This window comes from Homalodisca vitripennis, chromosome X, assembly GCF_021130785.1.
Source record: "Homalodisca vitripennis isolate AUS2020 chromosome X, UT_GWSS_2.1, whole genome shotgun sequence".
Lineage (NCBI taxonomy): Eukaryota > Metazoa > Arthropoda > Insecta > Hemiptera > Cicadellidae > Homalodisca > Homalodisca vitripennis.
In genome coordinates this window covers 92,800,993-92,824,791 of record NC_060215.1, presented here as the reverse complement: position 1 = coordinate 92,824,791, position 23,799 = coordinate 92,800,993, and positions in this window count along the sequence as shown.

Genomic DNA, 23,799 nt, shown 5'->3' with positions numbered 1-23,799 from the left:
TAAATTAATAATATTTAGCAAGATTATTGCAATTTGTTAAAAACAAACTTTTGAAGAACTATTGAAATTTAAAACCTTGTGAAATTATTTTGTGAAACTTCAGGAAAATATTACTAAGAAAAATAAAATATAAGCAACAAGGAACCGAATGTTGAGCATATACTGTTGATGAAAACTGACAATTTTTATATGAAACTTATAAAACATTAGAAAGAAATAGGATAGCGAAATATATATTTTTCGAATTCTGGTCCTCTTAAAAATATTTTTACCTGCATTTTTGGGATGGGATTCTGAAGGGAATGTATAATTCTTTTTAGGAAACGTAATAAGAGAAAAATGTCTAATTGACTAATACGAAGATATATTGTGTAGTACATAATTTTGGGTATATTTAAAGAAAAACTACAGCTTTTACATTTAAACATCTTTTTAATCTTAAAAACTATTTTCAAGTTGAAACACATTAAAGCTATTCTCCCATTCTTGAACGATACTCTATCAGGCTAATAATTACTACAAAAGGATTAGTTTTACGACCATAAGCATATTTATATGATAATACTGAAAATGGGGGTTTCCTTATTATCGATTGAAAAAACTAGGTTTGACTATAAATACGCTCTTGTTTTAATTAGTGTTAAAATTATGTTCAAAACAACACATTCCTATTTAAAACTATATGTTGTTATGACAAATACAATTTAGAATTTTGTATAATTTAAAATAGGATATTTTGGGATATGCACGAAAGTATAGCTTATTCTAAATATATCGCCCATGATTTTCTACTTTTCTATTTCATCTATAGGCAATAAAAAGCGGTAAGTAAGATTGTATTAGATAAAACAAGTGTGACTAGGATGTTTAATTTAAAATGTGTTTTAATGTTTAAAACTGTTAATTTAATAATTTAATATGTTAAATTTAAAATTTAAATTAGTTTATACTTCATATTTAAAAAAATTTTAATCTATTATCGTATATGATAACAATTTTGAAATGGCTGGTTATTTTGTTAAACACAATGTTAGGTAGACAGTAAGTTTATATAAAGATTATCTATTAATATCACGAACTGAATAAGACAAAAAATAGATTAGAACCCGTGATATTTGTGCTTGTGACCTTAAATTCTCGATTATTTAGAAAAGTGGAAACAGTGACGTAAATGTTGGGTAACTGTAGCCTCTGACGCATCTGAGAGTAGTAGTAAGGGCCTGAGTGGACCTTGACACTGCGGCCGTCAGGAGTACAACATATCCCGTGCGCTTGTAAGTCAAACAATAATAGTACACATGTAAAAACTATTTTATATTTTTAATATTTTGCCACCTTCTGGTTTTAAGAAATGGTTTTACCGATCTAAATATATGAAAGTTGCTTAATCGAGACATAAAATATAATTAAAAACAATGCAAATGTCTGAAATTATAATTTAGAAAACAAACTGCCTGTAATTGTTCTTGTAAAGTTTAAGAGCTCTCTACATGTCTGTATGTTTACTACAAAGTACTATGATAGAATAGTGAACACTCATGTCGCCTTTTATGTTTTGCGTAAAATTTGAGTTGTGGAAACCTGTAAATGTGACCACTTAAAAAATGTGACTATGACTTTGATAGATATATAGAACATTAAGGTCATTCCTACTTAATTAATTTATTACTTATATAAGGAAAAAGCTCAGTTCTCCCTCTTAATTATAATAGAAATTTTCCAAATTTCTATTATTTGAAATTTGAACTTTATGCACTGTTTTATATTAATCTAGACCTCGAGTAGATTCTAAATAGTATTTTCGGATTCTGTAGTGCAATATTTTCAGATATAAGGCAAAGGCCTAATTTTATAATTTATAAATTTTCCTTACAAAGTATTTACAAAGAGTATAATTGGTTCAATAGGTTCTCAACACTCATAAATGGAATACTGAAAACTATAAAATAACAGATAGATATTTTAACATAGTAAGTTCTATATTCGCTAAATGTATAATACTTCTTTATAATTAATTAATTTCAATTAAAACTGTGATTATAATAAAATAAGAAAGTGACATTTATTGTAATAATGATGATAATTACCATTATGCTAAATAAAGTTATAGTAGTGTTCAATTTCAGTTCTTATTTTTATAAATTTTCAACTTTAATTCTAGCAAACTCAGAGCGGCATTGGTTGTTCCAGTCATAACATTAAGTCATTTTTCTCATTGCAAGGGATTTGTGGCTGAAGTATAAAGAGAAAGTATATTGAACAGGATCTTAGTGTTGCGGTAAATTCCAAACTAATGTTCTGTTCTTTATCAACAAAATAATATCTAAGTCCGACATCCGGCTTTGTAGTAATCATATAGGATCTCTGTAGATACTGCTGCAGCTGTTCACCATTTAGCTATTAATTTTTCTGTTTATGTTAGGCTAAAATTAACATCATGTCCCTAACCTTCACCAAAACGGGATTAATTGATTGTTATAGCTTTTAAAGAGCGTTTACTGTATATATCGCACAGAGTTTTGATGTGTTGAATTTAATTAATTCCAAACTAATCGTTTCTGAACATTTTCATGCTGTGGCAAGAGCAGGTACAATGTTGACTTGGACCTAGGGGGACTTTTCGTCTAATTGTGCAGATCAGCCGTAACAAATTATAAAATCTTTACTGAGTTTTACATATTTGTGTACTAGAGACCTCAGATATGCTCCATATCTTCAAAAGGAATTATATTTACACAAATATAGCAATTGAAATTATGCAAGAAATATTCCTTTCGTAAATGCTCTGGAAAATCCCTATTCTCATTGAAATAAATGTGTAATTTAGATAAAGATGTAACAGAAACTTAGTTTTCATTTTTTATGTTCATATAATAACAATAGTAACGGATTAATTGTATTATAGAGTTCTGATTGGTAGATGTTATACAAAAAAAAGAATTATATGAGATCCAGCATTATAAGATTGTATCACTATTCGTTTTAAATGCCGTAACACACATACTTCGGTGGCATCAATCAAATTTACTAAATCACAAATACATGTAAAACTTCGGACAGAAACTTAACAAGTGTTATCATATATATGCCTTTGGAACAATTTGTCCCTGCTCGTTTATAACTAAACGTTTAAGTAGTGCGTGATTGGGCATGATTGTAATTTTTTACGCTTGTTTAGACGCTAGTTGTCCTCTGAGGATGAACTAGTCAGTGAGGTTGCTAATATCACTTATGTGTCTAGCAACGCTCCGTACTCACAGAGGTCAAAATAAGCTTAGGGGAGTCGCTTAAGTTACTTATTTGTGTCTAGCAACGCTCGGTATTCACAGGTGTCTACAAGCTTAGATGAGGTCACTCGTGTTACTTATGTGTCTAGCAACGCTCCGTATTCACAGTGTCTACAAGCTTAGATGAGGTCACTCTTGTTATTCATTAAAGTAACTACTTTTTTGGCTGGCTATGGATGAATGTTTTGTACGGGGGAAAACTTTCGTTACGCGTCACGGAATTTCACATTACGCATATTCGCTCTGTAGCCGATAGGGCGGGACTATTGGGGGCATCTTGATGTCTGCGTTTCTCTGTTCAGTGGCTATCCAGGCGTTGTAGTAAGAGGTTACTGTCCCTCCTTGTTGAAATGACTACTTCTTTTGGTGGACTATGGATGTATGTTTAAAGGATCAAAAGGTTATTGGTTAAATATTATCTAGCTAACAAAGCCAGAATGTAATTTAATCATGGAAGAAAATTACTCTTTCTGTTGATTATAATTATACAATTTACCCCATTACATTGGGCCATACCTTACATTCACTTAAAAATAAATTAAGTAAAAACAGATTGTAATACAAATTTGGATGAAGGAACGTTAAAACTATTAATTGAATGTTTGAAAGATATTAAATTCACAATGTCAACCGATACAAAAATAAGAACAAAGAGGTAAGGAAAAAAATATACGCTATGTTCACAATATATTTAGCAAGTTTCAACCCATAATTTCATTTTTTTAATATAATTGACAATGAAAATTAAGTAATTATTTCGGAATTACAAGATTGTTACATAATAATTACCAAATTATAGAAAGTTATATAAAGGATAATAATAAAAATGTATACATATTTGTTACTTTAATATTTAGAAGTCCGTGATAATTGTAATAGATGAAATGTAAAAAATGTTACAAAATATGTTTAAAGTTAATAGAAAACATAAAAAAATGGAAGATAAGGACTGTAGTAACTCATATTATTTTAATTAAAAAAAAACAAAAAACTATTTAATAATTGAAACAACGTAGTTTCCAAGATATAAATAGATTTTCACAGCGCGTTTTCAGTAGTCACTTCTGTCTGTCAACCCCGCGACTGCTTTTCTATTTTTTATGTGTCTACCAACGCTAAGATTGTCTATAAAGCTTAGATAAGGTCACTCATGTGTCTAGCTACGCTCGGTACCACAAGGGTCTACAAGCTTAGGTCACACATGTTACTCATGTGTCTAGCAACGCTCCGTATTCATAGGGTCTACAAGTTTAGGTGAGGTCACTCGTGTTACTCATGTGTCTCGCAACGCTCCGTATTCACAGGGGTCTAAAGCTTAGGTGAGGTCACACGTGTTACTCATGTGTTTAGCAACGCTCCGTATTCACAGTGTCTACAAGCTTAGGTGAGGTCACTCGTGTTACTCGTGTGTCTAGCAACGCTCGGTATTCACAGGTGTCTACAAGCTTAGATGAGGTCACTCGTGTTACTCATGTGTCTAGCAATGCTCGGTATTCACAGGTGTCTACAAGCTTAGATGAGGTCACTCGTGTTACTCTTGTGTCTAGCAACGCTCCGTATTCACAGGTGTCTACAAGCTTAGATGAGGTCACTCGTGTTACTCATGTGTCTAGCAACGCTCGGTATTCACAGGTGTCTACAAGCTTAGATGAGGTCACTCGTGTTACTCATGTGTCTAGCAACGCTCCGTATTCACAGGGTCTACAAGTTTATGTGAGGTCACTCGTGTTACTCATGTGTCTCGCAACGCTCCGTATTCACAGGGGTCTACAAGCTTAGGTGAGGTCACACGTGTTACTCATGTGTTTAGCAACGCTCCGTATTCACAGTGTCTACAAGCTTAGATTCACAGTGTTTACAAGCTTAGGTGAGGTCACTCGTGTTACTCATGTGTCTAGCAATGCTCGGTATTCACAGGTGTCTACAAGCTTAGATGAGGTCACTCGTGTTACTCATGTGTCTAGCAACGCTCGGTATTCACAGGTGTCTACAAGCTTAGATGAGGTCACTCGTGTTACTCATGTGTTTGGCAACGCTCTGCACTCATGGAGTCTAACCAACAATATAGGTGGGATCCCACTAACTACTATTCAGATTCGAGCTGAGATTATCTCAGAAGGGTAAGGCACGAATGGGGAAACGTTATGTGTTGAGGACGGTCGAGTAAAACAAATCACGATTGGTCACGTGGCATGACGTAACGAAGCTATTTGGCCACGTTTTGATGAAACGTGAGCGAACCATGCAAATCGCTGCTTGTCTCTGACCAGTCGCTATTCTGCACTGGGGTTATCTGATATCTCCTGTAGTAAATTGTTGCTTAGATAAGTCGTTATTATTGACGAAGAAAATTATACCCTTACGAGCAACGTTATTTCCACTCCTAATAGACTCGTTGTGTTATTGTTAAATAGATAAACCGTATGTTAGAAATTTATCTGGTTTAATTCTACTAACGAATATAATTTGACGCATAAGAGAAACGATAAAGCAACACGTAATATAGGAAATAATGGTTTTATTTATTTATGATATCAAAGGCAAAGGCAATGACAAAATAACAGCTCAGGTGCCTATTTGTTGTACAACTACTAATGCTTATAGATACATTTAGAGATTTCTATAATAGAGGATTTAAACAACTCAGATAAAACGTATCAATAAAAAATATTACAACGTGCATCTATTTATTTAAATTGGCATAAATTATATATATTTAACAAGACATAGTTATCAATAAGCTTATGTAAACGCAAACATAAATTACTCAACCAATAGCAAGTAGGGTAAATAATGGCGATACAGCAATAACAAATTTAAAAAGATAAAAAGGGCATGCAAGAAATAAATAACAATACAAAGGTATAAAACGATAAAGCATAGATTCAGTATATTGAAATAAATGTATATACAGCTAATAGCGAGACAAAATGGTTTTATTTTATGTTTCACTGGATACTTATAACTATTAGTTTCATTGTTGTTTTAACATTATATATGTTTCTCGTGAGTGAGTTTTCTCATTTATTTACGAATATTTACTTATCTATAATTATCTTATTACGGGATAATTAGATTGTTGAAGTATAAATTAAACTATTAAGCTTTATCACACGTAATACTCATAATTATGTAACGTGTTAGTCTAAAATCTTACAGAGATTTTAATGTGAAAAAGTTAATTTCGGTGAATTCACTCATTCAAAAACACTTCTCACAACACATAGTTGTCTTAGTGCTCATTAAAAATTCAGAGAGTCGTAAATTCTGCGGTTGGAGAGATGTAACGATCGTAAGGGTGGTTTAGGCCTACTTGCAGGGTTGTAGAGTTTTGTTTTATACCATAATTTTTTGAGGAGGGGCGATCCCTGGTTTAGTATTACTCTGTTTACCCTCATGGGACACTGGCCTGAGCGAGTATTTTATCAAAGAGAACAAGGAGGAAAGTCAGTACAGTACATGGTGGACTGTACTGATAAAAAGTGCAGTCACAGACGCGGATTGAACCTGCGCTATATCTAAGGCCCACAGTCTGACACCCTAGAGGGCTCTCCGGCTCTATAATTGGCTGAGCTTTGCAAATACTATCAATCGTGGAGCTGGGAAAATTTAATTTCTGTCTGTCTGTCCGCACGATATCTCGAAAACGAACTGACCTAATGACTTGAAATTGTGCGTGAGGCTTTATTTATATATGAGGAAATCGAATTCAATGATGGCGCATGTCTCTCCATAGTATATGTCTGAGCGTTAGAGGACCTTTTTACACTGGTGTTTTGGGTAGCCATGATGGCAACAAGAAAATATCAGAATAAATAAATATGTAAAATATCAATATATATATATATTAAATATATATATATATATATATATATATATATATATATATATATATATATATATATATATATATTTAATTTAATTTCATTTAATGGACTGAATTTTGATTTTTTGTGTGATGTGAGGGTATCTCGAGAAAGATTTCATCTATAAACTTGAAGTTTTTCATAAAATTTCATTTCTACAAGAATGACTCCTATGATGCGTAATTTTCAAGTCAACTTCTCTTTTGTATTATTGTTTTTATGTGTTATTGTCCGCAGGCCATCCGAGAGTGAAATTACCTATATATTTAAAAATGTGCATGCAACTTACTGAACTTACACCTGGAATCCTCTTACGACAAATGGTGTGGCGCTCTTCTATGTGTCACAGCTGTAATCAAAACTCATAAGACAAAGAAAGATCTTATGAGTTTATTTTTTGTTTTAAAAATAAATGTACGTTTTGAATTCCAGTTTTTTAAATTCTAAATATATACTTATTGAAAGATTGGTATGGATGTGAAACGACGTAAATCAATTTGTAACACCAGAGATCCTGTAAGTGGTTTAAACGAGAAATCTGAAATGCTTTGAGAGTTTACGTGTGAGTAGAGAATATATTTTCTCTAAATGTTTTAGAAATTTACTTAATGAAAGTAAGTTAAATTATGATTTATAATGAGCACATGAAATCCTGCGAATCCTGTTTATTCAAAAAACAAAATAAGACGCATTACATATATACACACATGTACTATATACACGCGCAATATATAAAGGTTAGAATGCTTAAAGACACTTCAAAAGATGTTGAAAGGTAACATTGTGTGAAATCATATACGATTTGTGTTTTAATTTCTTTATTTTATAAATAAAATATATAGTGTTTATTTTACTCAGCATTAATAAACTCTGTAGTGAGTAAAAAAATGTAATTTTTTAGGTTTATCCGTTCATGATTTCCCAATAAAAATCATCTCAGGCAGGCCTACAGAAAACTGTATTACTGAAATAATTGATACCATCGAACTCCACAGGTCTAGACAGGCAATAGGACGTATCCACACAGTGCACACGAAATGAACTGAAACAATGGTAATGTTTCGTGTATAGCATTTCAATTTTAGGACTACAAAGACCGTTCACTGTCAGTCAAACCGTGAAGCAGTTGTCCTAATCGTTCATGTTTACTGAGGTTGTGCAACTGCCCGGAAGAGATGGTTCCGAAGAGATCGAGCAATCTTTATCACCTTTGAACCGTTGAACCGTGTTGGACTATTGTCTTATAACTGGGTCCCGGGCCTGGTATTGTTCGACAACCCGGAGTTTACAATAAGGAGGATCTTCGCCATCTCTCCGCATTGTGTTGTGCAACTGCGCTATATACATGACTTCTCGATGCGGGGTTCAGCTCAGCAAACAAATGCCTGTCTCCTAACAAAGAGCGAGTGATAATACCCTAGTGTACGGTCGGAAATTATAGCACAACGACTGATATGAAAGAAAACTTATGCATGTAAATGTGGATCTATGTATTGTATATGTTCTGGCATATGTAAATATCTGTGAGAGAGCTTTGCCCACTATTGCGTTTTCCCAGATTTGAAACCAATTAAAACTTCTCGGAAACAAATTTTGTTCTCATTTAAAATAGTTTTTTAATACACTTAATGTTCCAATACCAATATTATAAGAGAAGGTATCGTGATAATACAAAATGTGGTTTTGAGGTTTTTGTGACAATGTCAACGTTGGTGTACTATGGATTGGGAACGTGGGCATCGTGAAAAGGTATTTCCATACTTTGGAGAATTTGTGTTGCTTAATTAGATTTTTTTTATTTTAGTAAAACAGATGCTTTTATTCAAATAGTGTGAATTTTTATTTTGAAGTGCTTTTATGGGAGGAAATTGTAATAGCATTTCGTTAACAAGTTTCAGAATCATCAATTATACCACACAGTTTGGTTTATTTTGGAGAGTTCAAACTATTATCTTCAAAAATATATTTTTTACTTAATTGCTTGCTCTCGCATTCTCTTGGATTTTATTTTATGTTGGTGAAGGCATTACACTTTTCATTTTTCTTGAGTCTGCTCCTGCTCGTTGTTTTTGCTTGTTGCTTGACATTCATCCTCGGAAAGTAGCTCTGGAATTGATATTTACGGACGGAATCGGAAATAATTTGAACGTTACAAATATAACGTTTTAAAAATAACAAAATTTGTTACTTTCATCAAACAAATACTGACTTGAATTTGGTTTCCTACAAAAGTACATTTAAAGACATGCAAGTTTAATTAAATATTTTAACTTATTTGGGGCTGTGAGACCATAGTTTATTAAAGTGCTCTACAAATTGTCAATACATGCAAAAAATATCCAATTTTTAACAGAACATCGTTTTGAAAACTGTTAAAAGTATTTTCTCACATTTGGATCACTCACCAATTACCATGGATCCCGAATTCTGGATTAGTCGAAAAATATTCAATAAAGATATTTACATTTTATTTATAAAAACACTCTCCTTAATTCGATAAACCCTTTCTTTGGGGATGTTTAACGTTTCCTCAAATTTCCATTATATACATGTTAAAGATGGGATCGTTTGGGAGAGTTCATAGATTTTTATATAAACATTTTTTAATGGTTAGAGGAAAACAATGTTTATATTTAAAAACTCCATTTCTTACATACAATTTCCATTAATCCCTCTAAGACATACAACATGAAGGCAAAATTCTTAATTTGTACTATTTCAAGTGAACGTTGTTGGTTATTTCAAATATGTTAATGAAAAATTACGACTCTGTTAGTTAAGTAGGATATAAATAGTTAACGTAGACCCGTTTCCATTTAAAACACCAAAGTATTTTAGGCACTCTAACATTTCCTAATTTGAACGAAAATATTTAAATTATAGCAATAATACAGTAAAAAGATTTTAACTATAAAACAATACAGCGTGTTTAAAATAATACTAGGGGTTTAGTTGTAAGTTATTTTTAGACTTCGATATTTAGAATTAATATGAAAGTAATTTATTCAAGGTACTTTTTGTGTGTCTAGGTACTAGGTAGACAATAATGAAATGGATGATTGGAAGACACAAGATATACATTTCAGATCTATTGTTCCTCTGTCATATTGCAAGATATGCAGTTGCATTAAGTTTATTTTTCAGCTGTTCATATTTTTGAAAATATATCGGAATCATATCGTTTCCTTATAAATTATTATAACCCTCAAAAACAGTGACCGAAGTGTGTCAGTAGAGGTGGGACGGACTGGCACGTAGGTATGTGGAACGTACCACCGGGGGTTGGCGCACAATTGCCGGCCAGATCGCCACAAACCTGCTTTGTCCTTGTTACCCTGTGTAATTTGCACCTCGAGTATAACGACCGGCTGAGCAAGGTTCTCGGAATCAGACGATTGAAAGTGAAGTTAGTACGTCTCTGAGTAGAATGCACAGACTGCGGCTGTTGTTCCCGGCTCAATTTTCACTTCACCAGTAGTAATTCCACTTCCTAGTAATCTCCGAGAGGTGTTGTAGTAACTTAGTACAGGTAAACGGATCGGGCAATGTCAAAAGCAAGGTCTGGTGTAATTGTTATTGGTCGTTCTGTGAACTCGACCTACATTTTGTGAGGCTATCAATGAAAAAACAATGCCGGTGGTATAGCTAGTTTTCTCGGGTGTCTTTTCAAATAGTTGTAATTGCAGAACAACTAATAAATCAGTTTCAGTTATCCTTGAATACAAATAAAATGATTTATCTTTCTGAATTGTTGACAGAAAATATTGTTTTCCGTCATTATTGTCCAATTGTTATATTATATTTATCAGATATATCAAATAATACATGACCATTTGAATTTAAACTAGGACGTCAACACAATTCGTTAATAATGTGACATGTTCCACCAACTGTAGATTCTAGGTCTTTCTCGGGTAGCGCTGTGAACATTGTCTTAATCAGAAATATATTCTACTTGAATGTGCTTTAGGCTATCGTTGACAAATAACAATAAAAAGAACTTGGGAGTGCCGATGGCCGAGTGGTCTAGGATGTTGGACTTTGAGTCTGAGTTAGAGATAGCGCAGGTTCGAATCCTGTCTGTGACCGTTGCACATTTTATCAGTACCATCGACCTTGTACTGTATCGACTCTCCTCCTTATTCTGTTCGATAAGATCCTCGCACAGGCCAGTGGCCCATGAGGACGGACAGAATAAGGCAAGGGATCGGTCTCTCCTTTTATTTGAAAAAAATGTTATAAAATCAAATTTGGGTAAACACTGATTGTTTTCTCTTTTCGAATGTTTCACCTAAAATATTTTTAATTATCAATATCAATAAATTGGCAAAAGTTGGCCATTTTATTACCTGTGGTAAAATATAGCCCCTGGCCTGTGTCTGGTTGGAGGTAAATTGATCTCATTAATTTTTTCTATTTCCCTGCCAAATGATGTTGTTTATTTGACTAGGCCATTTCTCATTAAAGTTGATTCCCTATAACCCTTATGCTCCCATTGTTTAGGGTAGAGAGCAGTATTTGTTACTACGTTTAAGTTGATTTTTTGATGGAATTTTGTCTTGACACTGTCATATTCAATGATTTTAAATAGCATTAGCATTCTACAAACAAGGTTCAGAAGGTAGAGTTTTGAAGACAAACCTATTTGAATTACAGTACATATTTTAAGTGCGTTATACATATATATTTTCTTTCAATCTAAGTTATTTATGTACGAATCATAATAGGTTTAAAGAATGTCTAGTGTGAAGCTAAATTCTATTTCATTAAAAGTGCAATGCACATTACATCCATTTCTTGTTGTATTGTATCCGGTACGGTGCTTACGTTGGTTATTCTGTACAAATCAACTTTTATGATAAGCCGAGCAAAATTTGTATAGTTATAAAGTCAAGCAATAGTAAATATGGCATACCAACTAATATCCAAAAGCAAATAGTATGTTATTTTGTTATTTCATTTTGGATTTAAATAAATATGCGTAATAGTTATCGTTTGTCTAATATATTTAATTAATTTTTCTAAACCATAGGCAACATTATTCAATATTGTACAGTGTGGTGTAAGAATAAGCTTTATATTCATTGATACATGGAATAATAAGCATGGAAGTATCTAATGGTAAATATAAATGTTTGGCCACAGTGGTGCTCCCTGTTTATATTTAGATAGTTAAGGTTACCGTGACCTCTGGATGTTGAGATAATGCTCTCCCACCAAAGTTCACAGCATTAAAGTCAAGACTTAAGGGGTTCGGTAACTCTAAAATTAAAAAATTAATCATTGCTGTTTTTTTTATATTTTATGATTCTTAGTTTCATTATGCATTCAGTAATATGGAACACTTAAAAATGAATTAATAAAAGAACACAATTAATTAAACATGTCACTCTCAGATTTTCTAGGTAAAAGTAAAAGCTTGCATGGTATTGCACAAAACGTTAATAAGGCGGTAAGTAATATGATTTTGAGTAGAAACCTAACAAATTATTTTTGTATGCCTAAATTCTTTAAATTTGGAGTATTTGACGCATTTCAATGAAGATAATATTGCAAAGTGTAACTTTATGAAGAAATTGGCGATAACTGCTGGTATTCACTGCTCCAAAATCTTGAAGAAGTTGGACTTACCTTGAATCTTAAATAGACTGAGAGGTTTAAAAGTACAGAAAAATTATCATAATAAGAAAATGTATTAATGAAAATTACAGGATCAGTTTGAGGCTAAGGATACAAAAGCAGAACTATTCTATCCATTTGGGAAGTATTAAAGACTTTTCAGGTATGTTAGCAACCCTTTCATTAAAATTCACTTTTCCGAAATTTGAAAATTATATTAAACACTATACAAATGATCTATCCGCCTTCACATTTTAACACGGCCTTTTTCTGTATTTTTTCAAGTAAAATTTCTAAAGATTATTTTTAATCTTAATCAGTATTATGTAGGTTCGAACCCATATTATTACTTGGAAATCAATGAAATGATTCGACTTTTATTCTCCGTCAAACTGCATACCAATGTTAATTGCTCTTTATCACTGGATGCAAATAAAGAGTTGAACGAGTGCAGGGAGAGTCTGCACATCGAGGCAGTGGGTGTTGATTTGCCTAGAGTGACTATAACGGTTTGTGACCCACTGATGGGTGACGGTGTCTGGGCTCTCTCGTCATCCATCTCCTTTGTAGCCTCGCAGACAGTCCTAGCCTCCGGTCCTAGCATTCCGTCCTTTCATACCACCCAGGCCATCTAACAGGACAGACGTCAGAGCTCGTCCTGCAAGAAATACATGAACGATACACTGGAGAGAAATATGATACCGATGGTAACCTTAACCTTCGATTTATGACATCATGTTCTGAGATACCTCCACAAGATCTTCATTTGAAAGGAATTGAAAGAGAAAGGATATTCTACCAGGAAAGAAAAATCAACAGTTTTATTACAGAAAAGAGCATTTTGAAAAAGCTGCCGAGAAGTTTCTCCAGTGGAGGGGCTGTTAACTCTCCTCCATTTGCATATACTCTGTTTGTGTGCACACTGTCTAAAACTTAGCTTGTTTCTAAGTTACCACCCAGATACTAGAAACGAAGCACAAGAATAAATATCTATTTCTAATCTTCAAACTGAATGTGCAAATGAAGACATTTTCAGTTTTCTTGAAATTATTAGATACTGCAATAGTTTTCAACATTAATTAGAGTATTTGACAGACTGGTGAAACGTTGAAAATTACTTGCTTATTATCTTTATCGAACTGATTATCTTTAGATATCATACTAGTGGCTCGATGACAACTTAAAGATGCACAAATCGTCGCAGGATTGTGAGTCAGTAGGCGAGGTGAGGGCCACTGACTGCCAGTGTCGGGAACAGGAAGACAGGAAGTACCGGAGGCTGTGGATTACTAGTAGTAAATAGTCTGGCCGACAGGAAAGGGAACCAATCCGAACAGTGCCGCTAGCACAAACCGTGCCGTAAGATCTTGTTATACTTTTATTTATTTCAAGAATGTTATACACAGTTCGAGTGCAAAAAATCCACTTTCTTTCTGTGAACTGTTGTTGCGTGGAATTATTGTAAATAACGTACTGTGCACATGAAATTAGCAAGAGCAATGATAATTATTGTACTTTACTAGTTATTGACGTATAGTAAATGAGTAAAAATGTATATTGTGTATATTGTGTTATTTTAATCCAGTTTCAAATACCAATTTTTAAATGTTGTCTTACTTAACATGTAACATTACATCACAATATACAAATAAAACCTTGGCCATGGAAATTAAATTGTACAAATAATGATTTTTATAACAACATTTAGCAAACACAACTCGCGTTATATAGTTACATGTTACAAAAGGTATAACACAACGTTTCGAGTATTGGAATCTATTCTCTTCGTCAGGTGGGGAGGGTCTTAATACATAGAAAAAGTTCTCGAAACGTTTTATACCTTTATAACAGATGCTTATTTCAAATGTCCGAAATCCTTTTGTCCTTTCAAACTTTCCATCGTCAATAACAAACTTTAAACAAACCATCACGTTGTATGTTGTCTAGAAACAAAGAGCCAAATTGTATTGTGTAAACTCACAACTAGTTTTTCTGAATCAATAGAGGCACTTCTCCTAAGAAAGATATCAATCCGCCAGCCGCATCAGTTTTGGTGAAGTTCATGATGGGAGGGTATCGAAAAGGGTAAAAATATCAAACGATGATTAGAAAAGATATATTTATAGCTTTACACACGACAAAAAATAATATTTATATCACGATCAGATAACTAGATAAAAAGACTGAAAGTCGGCAATTATCTGTACGTTTATTTGGTTAAAAAATATATTTGGCATTAACATTCATTTACGTACTTGACGGATGGTTTTAAGTTTTAAGATATGAGTTTAGAAAAAAATACTATTTGATGTTTTTACCCCTTTTGATATACTCTCATATTCAACCTCCCCAACAACTAGCGCGCCTTGCTACCTCTTTCTCTCTTAGGGAAAGTTCTTCTATCAATTTCAAGGAAAACAGATTGTGTGTATATACAATGTAAAAAGCTTTCGGCCCGTGAACCACTATCTTTCTCAAGTTTTAATAATCTTAGATATCAACTGTCTTTATATGTTTAACTGGGATTGCTTTAAGTATGTTTAGATTGTGTTCTGAGAGATTTCTAAACTACACACAGACCTTTCTGCATATCCGTTTAGTGTTTCAGAGGAACTATTGTAGTGTCATCAAACCGAATTGTGTCCGTTGTGGTTAACACAATAACCTTTGGCAAGGTTATTGTAAAAGATGGCGGCATCTTCTACATCACCTTCTACATTATAAAATGAAGAACCGTTACTACACTGTACATTGTTATACGTATTCTTCCTTCTCATTACACTGTACATTGTTATACGTATTCCTCCTTCTCATTACACTGTACTACAGGTTCTATAGGCCATTTTAGCCGCAACAACAGAACATAACTGTGGCAATACGTTCCCTCAGGCCTGAAAAAAATGATCGGAGAGCAGCAGACAACTACAGTACTCGAGGCGTTGCTCCACTCTCCGGTCACAGTGCGCTGCACACCGCTGCTCAGTAACTGATTATTGCTCATGACTAATAATGAGAACGTAATCAGCCAGTGCCCGATAACCCATTGGAATCTACCATTACTGGGCCAGGATCTGCTCTGGCATCTGTTACCACTGCATTGGACTGTACAGTTATCCTTTGGCTTTGTGAAGTGACATGCTGTTTTAATAATTGATATTATTTACTTTACTCGAAACACTAATCGTTATTACTTTAAAGTAATTTAAAGTGTCAATGAAAATGGACAAGCGTGAATTGAGAGGAAGAAGCCTTCTTTATCACGGGGTACTGCATTCAAAGAGTAATCAGGCTGGTCAGCCGATTGTATAATTTAATATTAAACACTAGTGTTTAATATTAAATTAAATAGAAGCTTCGTGCTAATGCAGAAGCTTCTATTCTCACAGTGGTAGATTGAAATATGTTGCCGGAAACTGGCTGATTACATTATTATTTGGTATTTTTGGTAATAACATTAAAACTAGAAAGCTAGAAAACCATCTATTCGTCTTACAGACAACCTCCATGACTAACAGACAGAGGATCCTGATGTAACTGTCTACTTTATACTTTCAACGACACTAGACCCATATTAAAACAAGGTTGTACATAAAAGTCGAACTAATATACAAGGACTTTCTTCTAATATCTCATCTTGTGTTTACACTTTTCAATGTGATTCGTACTTTCCTTTAAGTATCAAATTTTAGAATTTCTTAATCAAGAAGCATTACGTGAAAATATTCAGTACAGTAAATTAAAAATTTGAGTTAAAATTCATTATAAAATTCAGAAATGTGTTAAGGAAAGGACACAAACACAAATTTTATTGAACTTATAAATAAATTTCTTTTAACCAAATCATGCGTACAGTCGACCTTATCGACCTTTCCTGGAGACGACCGAAAGCTGCAGTTCGTTTCGAGAGTCATAACTGACATTTAGAAATTCGCACTGTTGTTTTTGTGCTCTACTCTATAAGAGTGCAATGTCGATTTCTTCGAGTGAGCAGTATGAAAGTAGATTGTGCAGGTGCAGACAGCTGATAGCTCATTAGTACGTTAGCACTGTGCGGGCTGCGGTTGTGACGTGACTGCGGGGCGCGCCGCCATCTTTATAGAGCAAAAACACAAGATTTCAAGCTTGGCTGGTCGACGCAGCCTAGGCACAAGCACTGGCGCACTGTTCTGCTAAGTCACCTGCACTGAGTCAAGGGACAAAAACTGCAAGTTCAAGTTTCTCACGAGCAAGAAGTTTTTCTTACCATAGTATGAGTGTCTTCAGGCGATCAGAAGTAAAGATGATTATGAAATGAATATGAAGTAAATAGGATTTTTCCGGACATTTGCCATCGTTCAGTGAAACAAAAAAAAAAAAAACAAAAACATTTCACTGAAAGATGGCAAATGTCCGGAAGAAAATCCTGTTTCCTTCACAATGCTTCCATCGTCAAAAATAAACTTCAAACGAGGAAATGAATATGTTCTAATAACTACTTAGCTACATTATACGACTTAACTACTATTTTTTTTTATCTATTGATATTAAGCTACTAAGGTATTAAACAGACCTTATGCTCGATAGTATTCATATCATGTATTTTTGTTGACATTTTATATTTTTAGAAAGGATCATTTTCGGACTATAACGAGTACATGTCAGATTGTAGTTACTTACCTGATATCGCTACAACCTATTCCATCCATGATTACAGAACTGAACCATATGTTGACAAAACCTCTAACGTCCTTCACGGCAATTAACTCATGACTGCTTTTAATTGGCAGTTAAAAAGTTGACTACGACATTTATAACACTTTTAACTCAATATCTCTCACAACTAGAATTATTGATATTCGTAAGCATTGTGCCTAATAAATGATGTACAAAGGACACTAAATACGAAATTGACTCATATTAAGGTTATCTGGCTTAAAGCTGTACAATCAATTTTGAGTTTGGGGTAAATTTGTATGTTAAATTCATTGTTCTTTAACACGACTTCTCTTAAAACCTGATTACGACGACGGCTTATTTCCAGACTTTTTTATTTGTCGTCGAATATTTCAGTAATAATGACAAAACCGCAATATTTTTTACGTTAAACGTCTAAAGGTTGGGACACACATAACCGCACCGCGCCCGACACGTCAGTCGGCCGTATGCTGACCGTCATACGGTGAAAGAATTGCAGCGCAGTTTTCAAACTGCAAGTCCACACATGTCCGCACCGACACCAGACCGTCGTGGCCGCACCGTGCCCGCACCGTCACCGATATGTTTAGTTTGAATTTTGACGGGCACGGTGCGGTCTACGAGAGGCATCATATGTTGTTTACTGTTGCGTTCTTCTTTTTAAAACTATTTAAGTAGTCTACACGTTCTATTTTAGTGAATTATTTAGTATAGCCTACTAATTCTACTTCCTGTGTTCGCGTATAAAAATCATATTTATTATTAAAAAGTATTACATTTTCTTACCTTAGAGTAAACTAGTCATATTTTCTTATTGTCCATATTTTCTTATTACACCAAATTTGAAAACCATGTTGTACCTTAAGTGATTTTAAACAACTAAATTCGAATTATGAAAAATCTACAAACATTTTTCATTAATTAAAACATAACAAGATTGTAATTATTTGCGCGAAAATCTATTTTTCTTTGATGTATTGAAGTTACTTGATAAATTTATTCCGGTATTTTGTAAGGGTCATATTTAGAATGTTTCTATGTAATTTTTATTTTTTAATTCTTTTCACTTCAATAAAGTAAAAATAAAAATATTTTATTTACAATAAGATATTCAAGCAAAAGAACCCATGTTAAAACTAAATAATAATAATAAATCATTTATTTACCCATAATAACAAACTGAATATTACAAATAAATATTATTTGCCAGTGCTTAGTAATAAAATAATTACTATGATATAACGTATTTACAATAGCAGTAAATAACAAATAAAAAATGTTTTATACTTACTTTTTTCAAATTTATGTACTTAGAGTAATAAAAATATAAAAAGTAGGTTACATCCTTTTAGATTTTTCTTTCTTTTTTTAAACTAATAATTAGGCCAATATATTTACAAAATAAGGGAAAATTTAGGTACCCATAAGAGGCTGTGCCTGTGTTGGGGATACTATATATAAAAGGGGTAAAAAATAAAAATAGCGGAATCGAGCAAGAATGAAATGATAAAAATGAGTTATTGTAGCTTATGTAGTAAATAATGTACTCTTACGTTTCAAAGTTTAAATTTAGTATAACTAGTGTGCTGTATTAAACAAAAAGGATTTATGCATGATTTACAATTCAAATATTAGGCTTTACACATGTATCATTAAATATTATACTATAAATAATTATTTTATAATGTTCTAACGTGTCTATTTAAATATTATTATAACTTAGCAGACAAGACTAACCATACACTAATGTATTATCTTAAACAAATACTCAATATCATTTTGACCGATCAACCATACTCTATTCTTTTTTAGAAAATATATTTATGTTTCTTACTATTTTTGACTCATTCTGGCAATAAATTATTTGTCCTCGGAGCTATAAAAGAAAAAACGTTTTGTAAAATCTGTTTTTTGTAAGTTCTCCAGTATATATTTTACAAATATTTACTATGTTTTACAAATTATTATAAAAGGGCTTGCGACATGGCAAACTCTCTGGCATCACACTATAGCTCTTGGGTTTAACACAAAAAACACTAAATATACTGTTCATAGTGTATTTGACCGAAATTCATTGCAATGAAACACAATAAACAAGGATTATAGGGATAAAAATATAACCAAGATAATGATATTTACAAATTTTACATACTAGCTGATTGTACAAAGCTTTACTGTAGCATTACAATGTTTCATTCATCACAGCGATTAATAAAAATAACAACAATGATATTAACAATTTTCTCAAGCAATACTTAATCTTCCGAATATTTTTTAAGTATCTGTCACTTCGAATTCAAAAGAAAACATGCTCTAGTACAAACAGTGAGATTGTTGCGCTCGGACTGCATACGGACATGTGTGGCCTCACGGTAACCGAGCCGAGCCCGCACCGACAATCGGCCGACTCACGTGTCGGGCACGGTGCGGTTATGTGTATCCCAACCTTAAGTATAACGATAAATGTGTGTAGGTTTTGCAATTTTGCACACAAAAATTTATTTCAATATGTTTTTCAAGTACCCCAAGTGGTACCTAAAAATAATTTACCTTAAAAATTAAGCAACTGTGCACCCGATGGGGTACACGACAGTCTAATGTATTTATTTAAGCGCGAGATCACATTTAACAAACCACCAAAACAGACAAACAATAAAAGACGCAGCAATGAAACATGTACCACATCGGGCGCACGACGCGCTTTACGAAAGCCCGATCAGGTACACGGCGGCAGTTGTGAAAGATCGCGTGTACCCGATGTACACGTCGTTGTGAACGTGTTAATACTGAAAAATTAGACAATTATCTGTTATTTCTCCATGTAGCATTAAAGGAATTTAAAGTACGTAATTTAGGTCATTGTGTAATCAGACACAAATAAAAACGCCGGAAGATAAACATGTGAAATGGTTACATCGTATACATGAGCCAGAGAACTTTTTTTTATTTATAAAAAAATTTCATTTTGCTAAGAAAATTTGTTTAAAATCTTAATTTTCTTAAACTATATTTAATGAAAAATATAATGTCCTTAAATTACAAACGAATAAGACATATGTCACTTCGTGTGCTTTAGCTCAGTAGCTACTGTTAGGTAATTTTATCTGGATTAGTTTATTCAAAACAAAATTGCCTGTTACAATTAAAAGACATACTAATGAGGCAGAGTGATTCCAAAGTCAACAGTTTCATGAGCTACTAGAGTGCGCGATTTGGATTAATTTGTAACTATTTAACCAAATTGTTTTTTGAGGATGAAGCATTCTTTTACTTTTGATATTTTTAATTTTACAGGAAGGGTTGTTTCAAATTTTTTCCACATTAGAAAGTAACTAGTACATGTGAATCACTTACTGAGATTGCTCTATCAGATTCCCCCAATACGAAGAGTATATTGACCAAAATTTGTCATTTCATCGTTTATACACAGTTTGACTTCTTGCTTCCTTATGAATCAAATTTTTTCCAAGGCTGAGCAAGGAACAGTCTCTGTTCTCACTGGCAATGTGTAGCAACAACATTGCCAATGTACTCGTATATCAACATTGGCAATAAGTACCTTGGACATTGTTACACAACCTTGTTGATTGTTAGCAACAAGCCAAAAACTCCCGCAATGTTCTACACTACTACATCATTTCAATGTTTTGGAGCCAGCCATGTTACAGATGAGAGAGAAAATAACTGAAAATAATCGAGAAAAACTAACTTGCCTTAAGATAATCGGAGACCTCCTCTACTACTTTCTCCTAAATTCACCTTAGTTGGTTGAATCCGTATCCCTGCATTTCTAGATAAGCCAGACTACCTGAATTCCCAGAACTGTTACTACTAAGACCGGAATGGGCATCCACAGGTAAAAATCACATCCAGATGATCCTGTGAGATAAAAATTAACAGGCTCGAGAATTCAGGTTTCACATTCAAATCGCTAACTTGGCTATATCATTAAGACGAGAATATCTTGCTCCTTCTTGAATGATGAAAGTTCTCTTAGTAGATATCACCTCTAGAAACGTAATATTTGACGGTGGAGGAAGAGGCTTTTGCCATTGTAAGAGAGTTAGGCGAGTTAGTTGGGATTTGAGAATGCCTTAACATAAGCTAGAAACATATTCTCCTTTGAAAACGAGGCAACGCAACGTGTGTTTTTTAATAATCGTCACACGCTAGCTAAACAGCCGTTTGTCTAGTACTCAGAATTGGAACTGAATGATCTTTATCTTTAATTTTAATATGAACGTTAAATTCCGAAACTAATTGTTAGCCGTTATTTATAAAATTCAGTAAGTCAGTGCTAATTGCTTCAGTGGTATGCAGTTCCAGCGTCTGCTATAACTGAGCTGTTGGCTCTGATATTCTTTAAAACATTATTTTGAATATAACTGCAATTTCACTCCATAGCATTTGGCGCATCTTTACAGTACTCAAATTATATAACTATTTCTTTGATTATGGATCTGCTGATAACGTCACTCTTTTGTTTTTGTCAGTTTTTACAATTCGAATGAAGTCGATAATGTTGATGTCAGTAATCATCTTCTCACGATGCAAATAAACTGTCTGGATGTTTGACTTGACCACGACCATATTTCCCCTCAGCATCCATATGAACCTAGGCAGAACAAATACAATTACAACCAGAGCTGCAGATGATGTGATATGTCAGGTGGTTGGTTTGCTCGGTAGTAAGTGAAGGATTAGTTGAAAGGAGTCGTTAATTTTGGTACCAGTCATTCATCTTTTTCTTAATACTTCCTCATCTAGTACCTGTGGGTTAACACGATTGCTTATGTTTTTGGCACATAAAGAATTAAAAATGATATTCTGATAAAGATTACTGATATTTAAATATTAAAGTAAACTGCTTTTACTTAAAGATAAGACGAGAATAAGATAAGCAGAAACCTATTTTACATCAAGTTATACCCAGGTCATACCTCGTCAAACCAGTGCACGGGTATAATACCATCCTACAAATTCCAGTCAGAACTCAATTAGAGTGCCAACGCGGCGCGTTGCCGACTAGATCAGGCAAAGATTTAGACTAGTAATCATGTTTGGTGAGTGGCGTAACCTGCAAAAACGCGGAAAATAGAAAGTTTAACAAGTCTGCATTATGCCAACTACTAGCAGCGTGTACCTAGTATCCAGTGCGGTAATACCCGTATACTCTGGAGCGATACGTCTATCAGGTTAGCTATAGCATATATCTTGCACCTTTTCGGACATCACATGTTTTTTTTTTTTCCTTTTGAGTTAATTTCGTTAGTTTTATTTATAAATACATTGTATAAAATAAACAAGAGTAGTGTGTTGGTTTTGTTCCCTGTACACGATGCACTATTTTTGTCAGTTGTAAGTTGCCAGTTAATTGCTGAGTTTGTTTACGGCTCAAATTGTCAATAATAAGTACCAATGAGACTTGCAGTTTACAACTGCATCGTATTCTACCCAGACATTTTTACCTAATATTTAAAAATCTCTGGTCCTTTTAAGCTCTGCGGAATAGAGGTGGGTTGATCAAGTTTATGAATATTATAGTAGTTCTACTCTTAATAAATATACTTTATTTTGAAACAAATCAACTACTGTTAAGTACTAACATATATTTAACGGAACTTTTTACTCTGAACAAAAATCATCACCAATAAAATATTAAAATAATATGAAGGGGTTATCCATAAAATAAACATCTACCATGTCACCAAAGCTATATTTTTATTCATATAAACTCTTATTCCTTTTACATCGATGGCTTGTACATCCTTTTATAGATGGCTTATAGGTGGGGGGAAGGTAGGTTGATCTTTTATAAATAATGAGGTTAATTCTTACTAAACCTAGTTATTAATAATATATTTATTTAATTTAAATAGTTATATATCTGTAATAATAATATATTTATTTCTTAGATTTCATATACATTATAGACGAAAGAAGATTTATTTTACTAAGGTAAAGGTTCTTGCCAGTAGGTCAGTCGTAAGCTGCACACTCATAAGTCTTGGAGTCTCAGGAGTTGTGCAGCTTGTATTGATGGCGTAGTAATGATATGATTAAGTAATAAACGGTTTCCTCGGTTTAATGGTACCGTTGAGTGTTTGAACACAGACAGGTCGGCAATTTGAGTGCAGGTGGAGCGTTGCGATAGCATCAATCACTGAGTACGGCGAGTAGAGCGGTGTCAGGCCGGGGCCGTGTGGCATTGCGTACTCTCGACACTGCGCTGGCGGTCGGTGGGTCGGTCGACGTCCGGAAGCGTCCAGGATCTTATGATACGACAGCAATTATTATTGCATTACAGATAAGGTCGAAATGCGTAATGATTGTTGGCGCAATGTATGGGCCGA